Consider the following 14555-nt stretch of genomic DNA (forward strand, 5'->3'; position numbering starts at 1 on the left):
GGTATTTCCTCCTTTCTCCCTCTTTTACTCTCTACATTCAATTCCTTCCCAGAATACCTTCTTCAGAAAAAGTTAAAATAACGCACAAGACAACAATTCTATCCTTGGCTGCACAATTAGTAGATAATTCATTTGTACATATGCCAACCAGTAAAAAATTACATACTAGAATTGACCATAAGCATAAAATATAACTGGAAGTATTCATACAACATATCAAAGAAATGTTTCACAGAGAGATACTTGAAGACCTGTCACTTATTTGTAGCCCGATTTTAAAAGAACAATAATATTTATTACATTATTCATATAAACTTGCCATTATCATTTACTAACCTCAAGGAAAATACTTCAAGATCTACAGCCCACAGTCATTTTTAGAAAGTAGGCATCATTTTGTGTTTATGAAGCTATAGAAAAAACTTCTAATGTAACAGTTTTGTAGATATAATAGAGCACTGAAATGATAAATACTACATCTAATATAGCACACTGCTTTCAATAAACTATGCTGCACATTAAATCAAGTGAAAGAAATTGCAAGTACAATAATTTTACATTAGCTATAAATCATATTTAGCTGCAATATTAGCAGCTTTTGACTTAATTTTCTATACATTGTAATAAAGAGCCCTAAAGTATAGACACTTTTTTATAAAATACATTTTTAATATATCTTCTCTAATGAAATAAAGAAATTATTTCCAGTAACTGAGAACAATAATGCAAACAGGTAAAGGCATAATACCTGGTGCCAGGGGGAGTGATACTTAGGAAGGTCAGATGTCATATGATACCAAGGCATGCTAGTGGAAGTATAAAATCAATTGGGACAAAGTCTTTACCAAGTATTATAAAAGACATAAAGGTGCTATGAAGTCCCTACATTCATATTATTATAACCTTAAAAGGAGCACATCAACGGTAAGCTTTCCACAGCAAAGAATCTTTTTATTCTCCTTTGAGGGTCTTTCAGAGGTTGTAAGCCCCTTCAAAACAGCCTTTTGTTCCATAAAAAAAGAAATTTACATGGCACTAAGCCATAGATCATCTATAATCTTTTATAATAATTTGTTGTAAATCATTAAAAGGTATTTCATTTCAAAACCAAGACAACCTAATTTACTGACAGAAATGACTACAATAGTACTAAGGAATCACAAACTAACTTGAAAGCTTATTTTAGGAAGCATATAGACACTATGTAATTATATACTACATGGGTGAAGAGCTGACTATGAGTGCTATCGGTATATTTGGCCATTTCAGGCCCCACAAGATGGTAGCATTTCTGAACGTTACTGGTATTTGCTTTCTTCTCTAGAGTTTCAATACACAGAGTTTTAAAAAAACAGCAGTAGTCAGAATTTTAGTCACAGAATGGTTTAGGTTGGGAGGGACCCGTGGATGTCTTCTGGTCCAACCCCTCTATTCCAGCAGAGACACCTAGAGCCAGCTGTCCAGATGGCTTTGGAGTATCCCCAAGGAGAGAAACTCCACACCTTTCTGGGCAACCTGAAACAGTGCTTGGTCATCCTCATACTAAAAATTTTCCTGAACCTCCTGTTTTTCAGTTTGTGCCCATTGCCTCTTGTCCTGTCACTGAGTACCACTGGAAATAGCCTGGCTCCACCTTCTTTGCACCCTGACTTCAGCTACTTTGTACACAGTGATGAGATCCCTCTTGAGCCTTCTCCAAGCTGAACAGACCCAGCTCATTCAGCCTTTCCTCCTATGAGAGATGCTCCAGTCTCATAATGATCTTTGTGTTGCACTGAACTCTCTCCAGTATTTCCATGTCCACTTGTACTGGAGAGCCCAGAACTGAACACAGTACTGCAGGTGTGGCCTCATCAGCTCTGAGGAAAGGGGAAGGATCACCTCCCTTGACCTGCTAGCAACAGTCCTAATGCAGCCAAGGACACTGATGATTTTAAAACCTGCTGTAACACTACTTTTTTTGTAATAATAAGCATAATATTAGAGTCCCTAGAAGCTCAGAGAAAAGTCTGGTCACCTACCTGACATTATTCTTACTACAGATACATATTACAGAACACTATCTGTGTGTTACTTCCTCCTTCCTCACCCTTTTACTCTCTATATTCAACTACTTTCCAAGATTCATTCTTCAGAAAAAGTTAAAATAATTACAAGCACAAGACAACAATTCCATCCCTGGCTGCACAATTAAAAGTCAGTAGCTTATTCACTTGCATGTATTTAAAGGCAGTAAATTATGTCCCACCTTACTGCATCAAAGTGTCTATCCTAAATGCCCCAGAAAATAAATTATTTTTTTTTTATTTCCAGTTTTGTTCAAAATTGTTATTTAATCTCTGGTTTAAGGAACAAAAGAAAAACTAATAAATACCTGTTCATCAACGGTGGAGCTACCGGTACTTTTCTAGCTACCAGTGCAAGTGGATTGCAAAATAATCTTGGTAAATAGGAAGAAATAAGATGGGAAAACATGCAAAGAACCAAATGCAGGAAGGAATGAATTGTACCTATACAAAAAGGAAAATAACTGATCGGCATTTTTTTGAAGAGGAGGGTTTATTGGTTAGAGTGATCAAATCAAAGGACATGTTTTCCAGAGTACGTACAAACAGATCTACTACTAGGTCATTCTCCAGCTAGCCATGTAAAGCAAGATCCAACCACAAAACCATTGAGGTTACTCCGATGACAAAGCATGGTGGCCAAGATAACTTGACAAACACAAGAGCTTGCTTTGTCTGCAAGGTTAACATGGTTACATTGCTTCCAGAACAGCTCAGACCACAGAGAGAGGAATTCATCTATGTTTGCATTCATCCATGAAGATAAAACTAAAAATGCTAAAAGGTAATTTTGATGACCATGTATCACCCATTCAGTTAAACATGTAAGCTGCTTCTGAAAGTGCCTACCTCTTCCTACTTATGATAAACCTTTCCAAACCTGGGTGCACCAAGTTGCACCTAGATTAAATGTCCACAGAACAGTGAAGATCTGCTTTAAAAGGACTTAATTTGCACATGGGTCTCCCTTCATTGTCCCCTGGCCCTGTGAAGCCAAAGCATGAGCACATACTTCCATGAGCAGCAGAGCAGCAGCAAGCACAGCAGGTATGTCTGGGTGAAGAGCTCTTAATGCCTGAATACTGAACCAAACACTACTTTAAAGGTGAGAGAAGAGAACAAAGCAGCTGCATTTTCACACACTAGCAGAAACCAATACGCTGCTGAGGAGGCTGTGAAATACATGTTGGAAGCTTTTTTAAAAAATGTAGCTCAGATGTGCCTTAAGCTTCTAGCCAGGGTATTTCCAATAGCTTGTTACAGACTTACTGGAGAACATCATACTGTGACTCAAAAAAGCATTCAGTCATGATGAGCATTCACAGGATTTCATATATCCTCATATGGGCACAAGGACTGGTCATGTACGCTGTTCTCATAAGCTGTTCTTGTTGGTGAGATAAATATCAGGAATACCTTATTTACAGTTGAATTTCTTTAAAAGTGATGATATATTAGATGACTTCTTGGGGCCCCTCCCCACCCTATGCTTTGTAATTTTTATTCAAAAACAGGAGGAGTTTTATCTCAGCACTAGAAGTAATGTGCTCTGTATGCATCAATAAGGTCTAGGTGACCTGCCAAAATTCAAGATCTGTAAGGTTATTGTAGTAAGAATAGAAACAGATGGCAGAGCCAGGTATTTTCCATACACTTTCATCTGCTTCACAGTCCAAAGCCTTTAGTCATCTTTCTTTCATGTTTTTTGTTTCTCCTTAGGTACTTTCCATGATCATATCAGACTTCAGCGTCTTGTCTGTTTTGTTGCATTATTTCTCATCACCAGCAAATATCAGCAAACAGTGTCAGTAACATATCTTTATCTGTTATTTCAAATTTCTGCATGAGTGACTTTGGTTTTGTTTTGGAGGAAGACATGCATTCAATTTTGAAAATCATATTACCTGAGAAACCTACTTCTAAAGAATTCCACTAGGGACCGTACAACATTAAACAAATGACAACAGCTGAAACTCAGTGTTTAAACCAGAATCAAACCACCATTATAAAAATTAATTTAAAATAATATAGTAATAATTGTGATTACAGAAAAGCTTTTAAATACATAATCTAGTAACCTATGTCACAACAGGTATGAAACAACAGTAACCTATAAAATAAGACCCTTAAAGAAACTGAGGGACTGAATAATTCATACGCAGACCAAAATGTTTCTGGCAATAGGAAAAAAGTCTTACACAAGACAAAAAAAATCCTTAACACATCTACTATTTCAGCAATGAATACAGAGGGTACTAATTTCTTTATTCAATACTTGGAATACTTTTAGCTGCAAGGATACCAGGACTTCTATTTGGTGATAATGCTGCCTTTTTTTAATATTTGAAGAAGTAGGTGATACTGCCATTTTTTTGCCATGCTAGAAGCAGAAAGAAATCACCTCTGGAAAGAAGTTCAGAAATAAATGTGTTTATATATGAATGTATGTGCTACAGCTGTATCTACACAGAAGTGTACATACATACCAGAAATGATTAAGTTTGCATAGGCTTGATGCTGCTTTATATTAAGCTTATGTATCAGTAAAAAGGACAGAAAGGGATATCTATGATTTGTATGTAAGAACACTATTTGGGAAATAATGCCTTTTGTTCATTTTTGCCAAGATATTTTGAGATTTAGAGCTTGTTATTGTCACTAATCATTTTTTCCAATGTAACACTTAAGGGCTAATCAGATTCTGCCATCTGTTCCACACAGCAGCTGAATACATTTCCTATCGTCAAGGCTCCTGCCCATGTCAGAGTCATGCACCTAATAGTCCTGCAGCCTCCAGAGAACACTTCTATCTGGGCTGATGTGCAGCACCACACATTCATCATTCTACTGTTGCTGTACACAATTTAACTTGCATAAGAACCATCCCTACCTATGAATAAATCTGATATTTTGAGTTCAAAAGTAAGTTAAATAGTAAAATTGTTCCCTGTGAGACTTACTCAAGGACAGAATACACATGGAAGGTAAGGTATTAAAAAGAAAAAAAAAAAAAACAACCAAAAAACAAACAACCTTCCACTGCCACTTTTGGAAAAAATAGAAGTTTATTAATATCCAGCCACAAATCTTTGAAGGCTTGACAGCTAAGAAGCCCAGGAACTGGAACACCCTTTATGTGCAGAAACCTGGGAAGTTTTTACTCTGTGCAGACATTAGGCAGTGCAGCGGCTCCAAGCCTCAGGCAGGCACGTGAACAAACTGCCAGAAAGCAGGCTAACATTCATAAAAGTTCAGGGGCAACCGAAGTGTCCCATGGCATTCTAACTTACATTCTACATGCTGGTTTTAAAACATCACAATGGTTTTATGCTGTAGTGCTAATTTTATCCAGCATTGCTAGTGTTCTCTTAGGCTTAAAAGCACTTGTTCGTTTACTTTGATAGGACTAGATTCACTATAAAATTTTTTCATGTCAAACTTTGACATTTTCCAACATTTTCTACAAATAAGGATTTTAATTAAAAGTACACTTCCAGAAATAAAAATGAGAGAATTCTGTAACTATTGGCATATTAACATAAGGACATGGATCTGTTGGAGCAAGTCCAGAGGAGGGCCATGAAGATGATTGGAGGGATTGGAGCACCTCGCCTATGAAGACAAGCTGGGAGGGATGGGGTTCTTCAGCCTGGAGAAGAGAAGGCTCCCAGGAGACTTATTGCAGCCTTCCACTACCTAAAGGGTGCTTGCAAGAAAGCTGGAGAGGGACTTTTTACAAGGGTATGGAGTGATAGGACAAGGGGTCATGGCTTTAATCTGAAAGAGGGCAGATTTATATCAGATATTAGGAAGAAATTCTTCATTATGAGAGTAGTGAGACACCGGAACAGTTTGCCCAGAGAAGTTGTGGATGCCCCATCCCTGGAAGTGTTCCAGGCCAGGCTGAATGGGGCTTTGAGAAAACTGGTCTATGGAAGATGCTCCTACCCACAGCAAGGGGGTTTTAACTAAATGATCTGTAAGGACTCTTCCAACAAAAATCTTTCTATGATTCTATGATTAACCAAAATACCATGCTTTAAGTCAAGAGCAACACCAATACAGTAGATTGTACAAGCTTAAAAGAAAACATAAATCTCATTAGCAGAAAAATGTATTTATATTGAGAAGAAAAACCTAAAAGGTTCCTTTGCATGTTGTTCAAAAAATTTGTAACTGATGTTTTAAAACACGCAAACAAGGCACATTTTACCATACGCATCATGATTAAACTTTGACAGTCAACACCAAAGGAAAGTCACAGCTGTTAAAAATATGCTAATATCCTTCACACACAGCAGAGGAATAAGGGTGAGCAAATTTCAGTCCAAGTATTCTGAGCTGTTGAGTCTTCATGCAATAAAGCAACATGAAGACCGGAGTTTGGTACCTAAACATACTGAAATTGGACAAAAGAGAGAAATGACTGTTCTGAGATGATGGATTATCTTTATTTAACTGCAGGAAGGATAGCCTAATCCCACAAAGACTTAAAGAAAAATCTTTTGAAGTGTTTGATAGTGCTTTGTTTTACTATGACTTCTATTTAAGAACTGTATTAATCCTATCTTCAGAGGTCCTACAGATAAACCAAAATTCTAAGACACCTCAATTCAAGGAGAAGGGAAGGTGCTTACAAAAAAGACTAAGTGTGACTTTTAAGCTGTTCCATGTTTCTTGGGATCTGGACTTAAACAACGCATCTTTCATCCAGGTAGGAAATTCTCTACTTTGCTTATTCCACAAGCTAACCACGCAGAAACTCCTGCCTTGGCATTCTGTAGCAATTACAAAACCAACTCTTTAGCTGATTTCCCCAAGCTGTAATTTTTTAGCTATCACGGTTTACAGACAGATGGAAATGTCGGAAGATGGGCTAACCAAAAACTATCCAGTCAGACCATGCTGGCTGGTCCATCTTTGTACATCTTTGCATGGGGCCAGCTAACATTCTGAAATCTTCCAGAATAGGTACCTCATCTTAAAGCAATTTTCAGTACTGTTGACACAGAGGACCTGTGGACAGTGTGCTAGCCAAGAAAATACAAAATGGGATTACCTCAGCATGTATTAGTACCTCACTGACCACTGACCAGTCATGCTGTACGGGGATTGATTGTTAATGCTGTTGAGACAGGACTATAAAGCTGCAATTGCAGCCAACAGGCCACTTATTAAACGGTCAATGGACTAGAGTAACAATACAGGTTACTAATGTTCATTACAGTAAGTCCCTACAAAAAGAAATTGGCCACTGCATATCCTTGAAAATTACTTTTTCAACACCCAGGCATGAAAGTTACATTTTGCAACAAGATCATTCGTATAGTTATTAACTTCATAAACTACATCCAGCTGAAGTTTTTGGCAAGAAAATCCCTTTCAGAAACAAAAGCAAAGTTATTTGCTCACATAATGATGATTTTTCATAAGTGTCTATACTTGCCTTATTGTTACCACTTTCTTTTTTCTTTTATTACCAGGCTAGCATTTGAAGATACCTACATATTTACATCCTCATTTTCAAGATAACTACTTAATAACAAAGGCACACCCCAGGCAGTTAGAAACTAAGAAAATGGCCAATTTGTCTGAAACGTTCATGGCTTACAGCTTAGAAACACCATAAAATGACACATACAAAAAATATTTTCTGTGCATGTAGTACTGCCTATATCAAATAAATGCATACTTAATGACATTAACTCTGACTGAGTCACCTTATTTATTCCTCAATAACTTCATGAGGTTTATCAATCAAGGTTGTTGAATATGACAGATCTCATCTACATTTCACATGGCAAGTTACCTGAATAAACATAAATTATTATTTTTTTTCTTAGAAACACTTTTTAGAAAACTGATGAAGACATGAGGCTCCAACTGGAGTCAGAAGGCATTGCAGCTTCTTAGAACCTATGAAAATAAGTCCCAGGCCATGCCACAATAGGCAAGTGTCACTAGTTGGCCTTAATGGCCTTGACCAACAGTCACCTGGGATCTCTTCTCCACCCAAAAGCTGCAAGACCTCTATTTAAGCTCCAGCCTGGGCAGGTACTTCTACCTGAGCTATATTGTTCTGTCCTGTGGATGGACTTCGCTGTATTCTTGTCTCTAGTCCTATCTCTGGTCTTGTCTCCTGTCTGGACTCACTAGATGGACCCTGGATGTGATTCATCCCTGTGCCTTGTCTGGAATTGCTGACAGCCCTTATGTTGAAGTATCCCAGACCTTGGTGTGTTGAGGTGCAGCAGGACTGCCCTCTGGTCAGGGAGGGTACTACTGCCTGTGTTGACATCCTCAGCATCTCTTTTGTCCCCCAACTTGTTGAGTAGCCTTGGTGTTGCTGCTTGGTGACAGCAACTATGTGAAATGGAGCCACAGGAATATGAAGTGGGAGTTTTCAGTCATCTCTCAGAGTAAGATGCCGTGTGAAGGCAGAAAGGAGAATACCTGGAAAAAAGAGGAGCATGTAGAGCATGTCAGATATTGCTTCAAGCAAGCCTGAACTTCATGTATGCTAGAAACTGTTATTAGCTGTAAAAAAACACTCCAACTCAACACAGGAGACTTAATACAAGAACAATTTGGTTTACAATCACATATACCAGGATCTAGGTGGAAGATGCTTGAGGAATGTGTCTCTTGCACCACAAAATGACTGTGGTTTCAGGATTCAGAAGAAATGGCCCAAACATGTGCAGAGAAGTAAAAGTACCTGTAATTCTTAAGCACGTAAAATTCTTTTCTCCCTTGCTCATTGTAAGTTGGTTCTTGGGCTTGCAAGAGAGTTGTTTCCCCTCTGATTTCTTAAAACAGAAAAGGAGTATGTGAGAAGGAAAATTAAGAAAATGAGCAAAAGTGTTTGCAACTGATTTTAAAGAAACCAGTATTTTAACATACAGCCAGTTATACCAGATGACAAAGTATTTCTGAAAGTGGTTTTCCATACAGAACATAAAATTTTTTAGAACAGAAGGACCGATTCAGAAACGGGAGTACAAGTACAGGGAAGTACTGCTAGCAAGAAGAGGCCACAGTTATAAATCATTTTATTAGCTAACATTGATAATACTATCTTCAGAGTCACAGGTAAAATTTCTAATGCAATTAAAGTACAAAATAATGAAAGCACAAATAAGGGACAAATGTTCCCTGGCATACTGTTTAACTCTGTGATGGAAACATGAAGGCTCAGAATACAGAGGCAAGTTGGAAAATATCTTAGGCATGCCTGAAGGCACAGACAGCAAACACCCTGTTCTAATCCTTTGAAGGATGATTCTGGCAGCTCTTTCACCTAGAAATTCAACAGGATAATAAAAAGACTGAATACTTCCAACTGGTAGCTATTCAAAACACCCTGATTAGAAAGATGTTTTCGTGGGTGTTTTTTATTCTTATTTTATTTTAAACTAACTTTGGTCTCTCTAGCACATACCCACAAAGCAGAAGCAAACAGAATGGAAATACTTGGCATTTAGAGACAATTTCTTAGACATAGTTTGTTGTATTTACTCATTGTTGCAGTATTGCTCAAGACCTTCATGCCTCAGATGTACTCTGTGCTGTTTTGACAGAGGCCAACATGCCAGAAAATTTCCCTGGTGATCACTGGAAGACTTTCTGCTAGACTCCCATGTTACCCTATTCCAAGCCAAGGTAAGATTACGTAGAGGTATGTTTTTATGATCTGACATCTTTTTAAAAAGTAACTGGGATACTATGCTTTGCATTAGTAGTGTAGAACAACAATTATAAAAATAACCAAAAATTAAGGTGTGGGATACCTATATGTTAGGTACTCTCAAATCACCTATAACGCAAGTAAAGTTAAACTAGTGGTCAATCAAATACCTATTGAAAGGATGTGAAAATAATGGCACTTCATACTAAGAAGTCTGTTTCCTTCTCCATCCAGTTCACATCCTGTCTGGGTTTTCCTCACGTTTTAAAGACTTAGTCATCTTGCGTACCTTACACCTAAGACTGCACCAGAATATCCTTTCTAAAGGATTTATATTCAGATTCAGGTTTCATTTGCCTCTTATTTAAGAGGTGCTTTTGATCGGCCTCTACAACTGACTAACAATTCTCAAGGATCAGGTAACATAAATGTCGTTTTGACAGGTCAGTGCCATTTTCTATACCTGATATAGCAAGGAAGAAGCTGTGTAAGGAGTAAAATCCTTGGCTTGGGTCTATCAGAGTAAACTGTGAAACTCTGCCATACCATTATTATATTTAATTTCAAATGTATAAACTGGCAACTAAATAAATTTTAAAAAAGGTGGGGTTTATAATTGCAGATTGCTATCAGAATTCAGATCTGAATTCAGAAATTCAGATCACTTCTGGGTGACAGTGTGACTGAACCCCAATTCTGTCTTTGCAGGATCCAAAAAACTCACTGTTGTGAGCTTATTCCATCAGCAGTCAACAAAGTTGTTCAAGGAGTGAGAAAATCTGAATCTTTCAGTTTGTTTCTCTGGGAAGTTACAGCTAAATTTTCTGGAGTACTAATGCATTGGCATAACATACAGGCAAATGGCTCCTAGTATGAACACAGTTTCATGAACTCAGGCAAAAATACAGATTTACCCACAGACCTTACTCAAAGCAAATCATGGACAACTGTAAAGTGTTTTGGTTTTGGGTTTTTTTTTTGTTTTGTTTTGGGTTTTTTTTTAATGGTCTAATACATTAACAGTAAAGATTTCTATTAATAAGATTACATCTACTAGAAATGATACTTGTCTGCATCCTTGAAAGGCTGACACAAGTCCATAGCATTGACATGTTGTAATGAATGACTTGAGACCAGACATTTCATGTAATGTATTTTAAATTAATGTCCTCACAGAACTATAGAATAAAGAAGCATTCCAAAATACAAAAAAATATTTTTCATTTCCTATAACTTTAGTATGACTACAGCACTCATTCCCCAAATACTCATGTGACATTAACCCAGAGTTAGTTTTCTGTCAGGGCTATAATTTGCTCACTGGCCACTCAGCCAGCCATTCCTGCTTTGCTTACTACTTGTCTGTTTTTAGGTTTAAGATTTTAGACTTTGCTAGATGCAAGTTTCACAGATAAACTGTGGAAATTAACAGTTTAAATATAATTATTTTACTTTAATGGGGATGCAGTTCAATAGTGAGGTGTGAAGAGCTAGAATTGCATTTTCAGGTACATTTATTTTTATATAGATTTTCTAGATTATGTTTCCACTTCTTAGAATACAGAATAGGATTTAACAGATACTAAGGAAGAATTCAATAGTGGGGGACAATGTGCAAGATAATCTTCAGACTGTGAAGCTGTTTTCTTAATTTTCCATATTACAACATTATCTGACAATCTGAAAAGCTAGCATGAAAAATAGTGTCTATTTTTAAGTCATAGACACTCTTTTCCTCTAGGAATTTCTATTTTGATTTATTGTGTTGTAAAATTCAAAACTTCTATTCCAGAAGAAAAGTCACTAATTTACAAATACTTTAATAAAATCTGAATTAAATAGCTGACACTTCAAAATTTATGCTATTACCTTCCCTGGGGGAAAAAAAACCCCAACATCATACCTATAAAATACCTTATTTAAAAGAACCTTTTTCCCCCACCCTCCCCAAATTGAAGTATTTCGCTTTGTTGATGTTTATGCTACTGAAATCAAACAAGCCAGTTCCCTTAGACATATTAGCGAGGTTCAGAGCTAATGCAAATATACATAGAGCACTACATTGTGTTATCTGGATACTAAAAGGCATAATGTATCAAAATGGTAATATCAAAACTACGTTTTTTGCACTACAGAAGCATTTCAGTAATTTGTGTACATTTTCTTGCTACATTGAGATGTTACAGGAAAATGTTTTTTCAAATTTTTCAAATTTGAAATTTTTCCTCAGAGTTCCACCAGAAGAAAACTAAACTCCTTTTTATTTCACTATTGGGTCATACCATACCCTTAGGCGTCAAAATATTTTCTATTGAAAGGAAATTGAGCAGAATAATTTCAGTGTACTAAATAATTCAGGGCTCAGTGGTTTGTCTGTGGTATGAGTTTGTGAGTTCTGCATAATATCAACAGTAAAATAGATTACAGCTCGTGACATGTAGAAGCCAGTTAACAGGTAAATTTCTTGCTATACTTCTGAGGGTTTATCTACTTAAAAAGAAATATCACATTTAAAATATAACAGTTTTTACAGGTTTTTTTAGAGTTAAACTTTGAAATAGCCTTAATTAAGTTTTCTTCACAATATGAATTTACCACTTGCAAGTATGTGTTATGTTAGTAATTTTAGTCTCATAACATCCAGCTTTTCCCAGACAACTACGGTTTTATTCAATGCACACAGAAGCTCTTATTTACTTAACAATAGTTCAGCAGTTTGTTACACTCACTGACCAATGCATGCACAAAATTTTAGTCACGGCCAATATTAACTAGTTTGTGTGAAATAAAATTATTAATTTCTTTGTAAGACTTTCAAATTCTGTACTATTTACTTTAAGAAGTATTAATAAGGGTGCATACATCTCCATTGGATAAAACCCCAAAACCATAGGGAGCAAAAATACTGAAGATTAATTTAGCTCTCCTCACTTTAGAAGCTAGACCGGCTACCTAAACTGAGGCATGTAAGTGCCGTTTGGGATGCATGAGACTGGCAGCTATGACTCAAAAGCTAAGCACCTTCTGCGTAAGCACCTAAAGGTCAGGCATTTATTGCCAAGGAATCCAGAATAGCACCAAATCCATAATGATGATCCTTAGCCAAGGGCAACAGGTTCAAGCCCAAGGTATAGGCAATACCTGCATATAAGCCACATTCTTACACTGCTGTTACAGTTAAGTTGAGACCTTGTACGGCAGTCAAGCAAGCAATTCAACTCATCCCAAAATAGACATCAGCATTTGGTCAGACGAGCGACTCTAATTTCCTTTAGTCATACTCAGCCTTCTTTGATGCAAGCTCTTGTAACCAATGCTCATAGACACTCATCTACCTCACAGATACCTAGGAGCTGAATCTGACTTCAAAAAACTAGTCAAATGTGTCTGGTAATTTCTAAGGGTTCCATTTTTCACTGTTCCACTTAGCACAGTGTACAAAGCATGGCTTCCCATGTCTTAATCTATTGTTGTTTAAGTAACCACCAAATCAAGAGTCTAAGCAGGTCTTAAAGTCTAAGGTTGGGCATATAGTTCCACTATTACCCAGTTTGGGGAGGGCATAAGTGACTTATCCAGCATCAGACAGAATTCTGGCACAGGCAGGAATCAAATACAGTTCCTGCATTGCTTCACCTGAATTCTGTGATTCTTTCATTGTCTACTGAAATTTCTTGCCTCAACTTATCCATTTTTGTAAGAAAGAAGAAAATTACTGAAGTACAATGCATACATTATAGAAATTGAAGTCTGAGAAATTTATGACCTATCGTTTCTGTTCTTATCCTTCTGTAGTAATTATTTCAAACACTGAGGATGGCAGTGTGCACTTTGATTTAGAGTGACTTACAAGTTTTTGAGTTGAAGAACAGAAATCTATATCACATTTACCATGGAGAAAAAAGTCTTCTTGCTATAACATGATAATTTGAGGAATCTATTTGCAGCATTTTAATTACATCTCTTGAGTTTTTCATTAGTTCCTTGTTTTACTACAGCCTATTGGTTAACAGGAGAGCAATGGCACATGTGAAATGCTGCAACCTTGTTGTCATCCTCTGGTGACAGCTTTGTCCCTCAATGACTCATTTGCACTGTGGTTTAATCAAAGCGCAGGCCTCCTGGGCCTGCCAGAAACAATACACTCCTCAACTTGATTGCCTGGAAGCTGCGTTGTTCGTTATCAGTACGGATCATTCTTTCAGCTCTTTTGCAAGTATAGCTTCTTCAGCCATAGATATTTCCATTCACACTTCATTGATACCAGTTTTCTTGCTTTTGTCACAAGGGTATGAAAGAGGCTTGATCTGAAAGATCCTTAGACATAAGGAGGAAGACTTGGGCAGAAGAGGGGAAAAAGCTGACAGGAGTCTCTTGCTGAGGCTAGCTAAGAAACCCACCAAAGTCAGACAAAGCAAGCTTTGCAGGAAAAATGCTCTGGTTCAGTATAAGTTATAACCTTTGTAAGGACAAATTTAGGTCATTTGCTTAATGTATGAAATGCTTAAACTATAACTGTTACATTATTTCCAATATTCAGGCATTTAAAATTGCCACATGCAAACTGCCTCTGCCCTAGAAAGAAGAGCTGTATAGTATAGGATGGTTTACAGGCTGAAAGAGTGACTGATATTCAGGGCAGGAAAGAAAGGAAAAAGGACGGGGGGCAGGGGGGGAAGCTCTAAAATGGTAGCAAAGGAGAATGGCTGGGGGTTTAGCAGAACAAGAGGCAGGGCCAATGGGCTAGGTGCAGTCTGGTTGAATACACTTACCAGAGAAGTGTTTTAAAGAGAAGCAAAAGT

Source organism: Falco biarmicus, chromosome Z (genome assembly GCF_023638135.1).
Source record: "Falco biarmicus isolate bFalBia1 chromosome Z, bFalBia1.pri, whole genome shotgun sequence".
NCBI classification, from domain to species: domain Eukaryota; kingdom Metazoa; phylum Chordata; class Aves; order Falconiformes; family Falconidae; genus Falco; species Falco biarmicus.